General features: G+C 38.9%; 1 protein-coding gene across 1 annotated transcript in view; it reads left to right on the forward strand.

Moving 5' to 3' along the window:
- WWTR1 (WW domain containing transcription regulator 1) overlaps positions 1-6,761 on the forward strand; it is a 143,551-nt gene that overhangs the window by 89,355 nt on the left and 47,435 nt on the right. The window lies entirely within an intron of this gene.

Consider the following 6,761-nt stretch of genomic DNA (forward strand, 5'->3'; position numbering starts at 1 on the left):
TCATTTACAATATTTAATAAGTGTGATTTTAGACTTGAGAAGAGAGTATTTTCTGCTAAAATTATTCCCAGTAGAGAGAATCACCAGTGAATTAATATGCTGCAGCAACGGAACCAGCCAGCTCTTTTTGGTAATCATTCCCTTCCTTCTCCCCAGGGCTAAAATAAAACGGGCCAATTTTAAAGTTTTATAAAAGATGGTGCCATTTTCAGATAACATTTCCATTTAAGATCAGATATCCAGATATGCTTTATACACAGAACAGTTAATTTTAGGGAGTGAAAAGAATCTCCTGTTGGATTTTCAGGAATGAACAAGATAAAAATGGAAGCGTTATTCCTGGACACCCTTCCCTCATACTGTAGCTTAGCCAAAGTGAGTATGAACTCAAGTAGACCCTGGCCAGCTTCAAGTGTCAGTTATTCCGGGAAGTCTGAACCGACTGCTTTAAAGCTTGCACATGTACAGTTTCCAAAAGGCAAATGACATCGAATAACCTCTGTTGTGTTCCTTATCTAAAGGGCAGATCAGAGAAAATGCAACCAGTTCTGGTACCAGCAGTGGTAAACCAAAGCCTCCCGTGAGTCATTTTGTCCCAAATATACAGGAGCTTATGTAGAAAACAGATGCCACTGTAGTAAAGAAACCCCACATTGGGTGGCATTAGACTGGTTTTATAGTTTCTTTAACCATTTAATTTTCATCAAAAATTCTAAAAACTGATTATTAAAGTTTTAATTTTAACTTTGTAATCAATTATAATCGGAAAAAATCTTTCATGAACCCAGCTTACAAAAAAAAAAAAAAAATTCAAACACTTCCTCCAACCTACCTTTCCTCAGTCCCCAAGTTTGTTTCCTAGAGCCAGCCAGTGTTTCTAGTTGTGTGTGTGTTTCATTATACTAAGGTTAGCATATCATAACCACTGTTCTGTATCTTGCTTTTTTCACCTGCCTGTCCATATAGAGCTGCTTCATTCTTTTAAAAATTTGCCTATTAGTCTACTATATTAATGTGCTATAATTCGTTTATTTAACTAACTCCCATCTGGTAGATATTTAGGTTGTTACTAGTGCGTTGCTAGCATACAAATACTGGAGTGGATATCTTTTGTCATGTTCTTTTATGCATTCTCCTTAATTTTTGAAAATTGTGCAATCCGTAGGAAGTGGACTGATGAAAAGAAGCTTAAATGCTTGGAACGAGATATTGAAGGCATATGTGAGTCTGCCTGTATGTGCACACATGCACGCACATATACACACACACAAAGTCCAATTGCACTAGTAAAGTATATCTAAAGAAGTTGTAATCTGAACATTCTGAAATAACTTTATAGCTTAGTAAAATACCTTAGTTCCCAGATTTCTATTTTTATTTAATTTTTCTTATTATTATTATCATTATTTTGAGAAAGAGGCTCACCCTGTCATCCAGGCTGGAGTGCAGTGGCACGGTCTCAGCTCACTGCAACCTCTGCCTGTGGTTCAAGCAATTCTCATGCCTCAGCTTACCGAGGAGCTGGGACTATAGGCGTGCACCACCAAACACAGATAATTTTTGTATTTTTAGTAGAGACAGAGTTTCACCATGTTGGCCAGGTTGGTCTCAAACTCCTGACCGCTGGTGATCCGCTTGCCTCAGCCTCCCAAAGTGCTGGGATTATAGGCATGAGCCACGGCACCCGGCAGTTTCCAGATTTCTCATAAGGCAGTGAATTTCTCAAGACACACATTCTGGGGTTTTTCCAACAATATTTGTGTATTTGCCTGTTGCAAAGTGTGTTTCTAGCTTATGGAGAATCACAGATGTGTCTGAAGGATGGAAACACAACTGTGAATGCCAAGTAAGTACCAAAGACCAGGAGTTAATTTACAGAGTCTCAATAAAGTCCAAATAATAAATGATTTACTCAGACTATTTCATTTCAAGCCATAACTCTGCCTGTGGTTCATAGTCTTTATTAAATATCTTTAAACATATAAAAATAAAAAGAGCAGAGCTGGGTGTAGAGGTGCATCCCTGTAGTCCCAGCTACTTGGGAGGCTCTGAGGTGGGAGGATCTCTTGGGCATAGGAGTTTGAGACCAGCCTGGGCAACATAGCGAGACCCCCATCTCTTAAAAACTAGGAAAAGAAAAGAGCAGATTCTTCTCCTCCAACTCTTCCTTCTTGAATCTAGAGCTTTGATACTTTTCAATGGAATGTAGCTAATAAGCGAACTAAAGTGATAGGTCTTCTTTAATGCAAGGAGTTTATGTACATGTGAAAAGGATGTCAAAATACAATTAGTAACATTACTATCAGATGATAGAATAGTACTTTTTATAACTAATTTTATGTATTTCTAGAGCTGTGATATAATCAGTGTTATAGTTAAACACATTCAGGAACAAATCTCCTTGCATTGGGACCCTGTTTCTGTAGGTTAGGTACTTGGACTTGGGTGTCTGACTGCCAGAATTTGAATCCTGGCTCTGTAGTTACTAGTTTGGTGACCCTTTAAGTTACTTATCTGTGCTTTGATTTCATCATATGTACAATGGGGATTATTAATATATGAGGAACTTATGAGTTTATATATGCAAAGTGTTTAGGACTATGATTGCCACATAGTAAGCTAAAATATATGTTTATTATTATTATTTTATGGCAAAATTATTTTATACTTTATAGCATGTTATATTTTAAGACAATCTAACTGTTCTTTATAAATGCTTTCAAGAATAAAAATTATTTGTTTTGGGCTGGTTAGATTGCAAAGTGTTTTAAATTAGGAACAATGTATTCATTCATTGTTCAATGTATACCTTCAGTGAGGATAGTGCCCTCTGGTGGAAATGTTTAAGTTACCTCTCCCAGGGGAAACTTCTTATCACTAGACACCTTTTTTTCTAAGAGCTTTAGATGCGGGATGCGGTGGCTCACACCTGTAATCCCGGAGGATCACGAGGTCAGGAGATTGAGACCATCCTGGCTAACATGATGAAACTCCGTCTGTACTAAAAATACAAAAAATTAGTCGGGCATGGTGGCGGGCGCCTGTAGTCCCAGCTACTCGGGAGGCTAAGGCAGGAGAATGGCGTGAACCCAGGAGGCGGAGCTTGCAGTGAGTCGAGATTGTGCCACTGCACGCCAGCCTGGGCGACAGAGCGAGATTCCATCTCAAAAAAAAAAAAAAAAAAAAAAAAAAGAACTTTAGATGTATTCCTGTAATGCGACTTGTAAATCAAACCGTATTTTTATTGCGAGAGGAAACACATTACTTATTCATCCTGGAGTGAGTGCCTTTGTAAAAACAGAGGATTCTTTCTGCAGGTTGGCAGATCTGTTGAACAGTGAATATAAGTAAAATGAAATAAGCTCTGAATGGGAAAATTGCAAAAATAATTTTTTTTGCACTTTAATTCAAATAACCACCTCCATTTTGGTCTAGCTTAAAACTAAAATTTTAGTTTTTGTATTTGCCAAATCAGGCTTTACCAATCTGGATTCTGTCTGAGCAGAGTAATGGCCTTTAAGCCCGAATTCCCAGACATATGCAATAAATGGAAGAAGAAAAGACGACCATGGGGGACTTTAGAGAATAAAGAGGAAAGGTTACCATTTGGTGGAAGCTGTATCAGTATTGTCACTTGGGGATTAACAACTTGTTCCGATCCTCACTTTTAAGTAACACAGGGGAAATTACTATACATATGAAAGTAGATTTTTTTTTTTCTTGACACAAACCAGACAGACTTTGTTTGTTTGTTTGTTTGGGATGGAAACTTGGCTGCCCAGGCTGGAGTGCAATGGCGTGATTTTGGCTCACTGCAACCTCCGCTTCTCAGGTTCAAGTAATTCTCCTGCCTCAGCCTCTGGAGTAGCTGGGATTACAGGCGCCTGCCACCACCACGCCCGGCTAATTTTTGTATTTTTAATAGAGATGGGGTTTCACCATGTTGGCCAGGGTGGTCTCGAACTCCTGACCTCAGGCGATCAACCCACCTCAGCCTCCCAAAGTGCTGGGATTACAGGCCTGAGCCACTGCACCCGGCCAGAAGTTTGTATGTTTTAAGTAGGTTGTGGGCCTTCCTTACTATTAATACTTAACTAAAATTTTAAAAAAAGAGAATAAAAGGGAAAGAAACAGGGAAAAAATAGACTGCCTATACAGGCTCTGTTATATATAGAACAATGGGCTTGAGAAAATGAAGCCTGCTGCAGCTCTTGGTCCTTGGTTAGAGTGGTGGTGAAGTGGGCATGGAAGTGGGATGGAAGGTGGGTCTTGTTTTGGAAGAACTTGAAGTCAGAACTGAGTTTCTCTTAATTTAGACGTTTACTTGTTGGGTTAGTTATTTAACCTCTGAGTCTCATTTTCCTTATCTGTAAAATGGTGATAATGATAGTACCTACCTGATAACGTTGTTTTGAGTATTTAGGTAGTCCATGCCTTGGTATGTGATGTATAGTAAGCTGCCAGCACTTGTATTGTTATGGCTATTATTGTTAGCCGGTAGCCTCGTTTTTCCTCCCTTTTCTGGCCCCTGTGTAATCAGAGGAAGAGCCTTTGGTATGCTCTGTTAGAAACATTCCATTCCTCCTTCAGGAAAACCCAACCATGGTTACTGCAACTTATATTTGGGCACTTTTTCTTATAAATTGTGAAACTAGCTGGTGTGGTACCAAAAAATAATCTTTAACCTCGGACTGCAATTGTGAGAAGATGAAGAGGAGCAAGCTTGTGACAGTCAGGTCATTCACAGAGGGAGTTTGTGAAGAGCAGTCACAGTTTTGAGTTCTAAGTGAAGAACATTTTCCCCACCGCAAGTAGTGAAGTGTTAGATTTTCCCATTTCTCAGCAGACAAATGCTGAAATCATGCAACGACTTAAAGAAGCTCCATATTTTTTAATGTTTTTACCAAGAGAAAGTGCCATGCTTTTTTTTTTTTTTTTGGCTTTTGGTGATAATCCTAGTGATCATAAACCATGGTGTGCTGAGCTGCTGTCACACACTAATGGAGCTCTTTGTTGGAATGAGACCCTGACCTGGGATGCCAGTATCCTTCCAGACAGTACAGGAAAAATAAAGACTGGAGCAACTTCACCAGACTGCAAGCCCTAGCCAATTCAGAAACCTTTGGTAAAGTGCAACCAGAGTGTATTTTCAATACTATAGGAATATTTTAAAATTACATATATACACGCTCGCGCACACACACTCACACTCACCCCTTTGAAGATGTGCCATCCACCAGCCCAGAGTCTTAAGTCCTCCAGGTCTGTGTCTTGAGCTGTACTTCAAATTATAAACACATGTGTGGTTGTTTTTTCTTTTCTTTTTTTTTTTTTCTTTTAAGTGCATACTTTTCAAGACAAGATGGAAAATCTTGTCTGTGCTCGGTTTGCTAAGTTGGCTTGCTCTTCTCTCTAGGAAGTATACAAAGAAACTTAACATTGTATCAAGAGCAAATAAAACAGCTAAGGGATATAGAAGCCCTGTGTTGTTTAAAGCACTTAGAAAGGTATCCTGAAAGTTCACTAGAAGTCAGATTGCTACTTAGGCATCTTATGTTTTCCTTTTTTCCATTGGTTTTTTTCTTAATCAAATTTACATGGTGAGTTCACGGCAGACACATCTGGCTACTGTAATTTTTCCAGCTCTGATGTTCTCACTACTTTTGGAACTTTGTGGTTTATGCAGCATAAATTAGCCTAAAATGCACTGGCACATACGCACAAACCCAGAGACAGACAAACAAAAAAAATTACCCATACACTTTTTGGGGGATGGTGGAGGTGTTGGATGTTGTACGTGTTGTAGGATTGTGGTGGTGGAAAGTTTGTGTTTATGGAAGAAAAGGAACACTGGTGGGCACAGGAAAGGGGAAAGGTTTCTGTTTAAAAGGATTTTCTTGATTGCTAAACACTGCAGAAAATCAATTTTCTTTTTATTTTGTAGAGATTAAGATGTCTCACTATGTTGCTTAGGCTGGTCTCAAACTCTTAGTCTCAAGTGATCCTCCCACCTTGGCCTCCCAAAATGCTGGGATTAAAGGTGTGAGCCACTATGCCCTCAATTTTCTTAGATTTTGAGGAAGCTATCTATTGTCAGATGTACTCTAGTTAATCAGCATTATTGAAGGCTGCCTTCTTTGGGGTTTCGAAAAGGAGATTCTTTTTTTTTTTTTTTTTTTGAGACAGAGTTGTGCTTGTTGCCCAGGCTGGAGTGCAATGGCACGATCTCGGCTCATCGCCACGTCCACCTCCTGGGTTCAAGTGATTCTCCTGTCTCAGCCTCCCAAGTAGCTGGGATTACAGGCATGCGCCACCATGCCTGGCTAATTTTGTATTTTTAGTAGAGACAGGGTTTCTCCATGTTGGTCAGGTTGGTCTCGAACTCCTGACCTTGGATGATCTGCCCTCCTCAGCCTCCCAAATTGCTGGGATTACAGGCGTGAGCCACTGCTCCTGGCCTGAAAAGAAAATTCTTTATAGTTCCTTTCTTTTAGGGTTTTTAAGGAATATGTTAAATGAGACTGAAAAAAAATTACCAAATCAACGGATTGAGTTCTTTTGTGTAATAAAGCAGGACATAATAGCATATAAAGAAATAAACCTTACATTTTCATGGCTATGTTCCATTTATCTTAATGTAGATGAGTCTTTGTTAAGATTAGGTGATGGAGACTTACAGGTTTTATTATATGAAATTTAGAAATTTAGATAGAAAATTTCTTCTTTGTTTTTTTTTCTTTTTTTTTTTTTTTTTTTTTTTT

The sequence above is a fragment of the Rhinopithecus bieti genome, unplaced genomic scaffold (genome assembly GCF_001698545.2).
Source record: "Rhinopithecus bieti isolate Rb0 unplaced genomic scaffold, ASM169854v2 scaffold_42565, whole genome shotgun sequence".
Classification (NCBI taxonomy): Eukaryota; Metazoa; Chordata; class Mammalia; order Primates; family Cercopithecidae; genus Rhinopithecus; species Rhinopithecus bieti.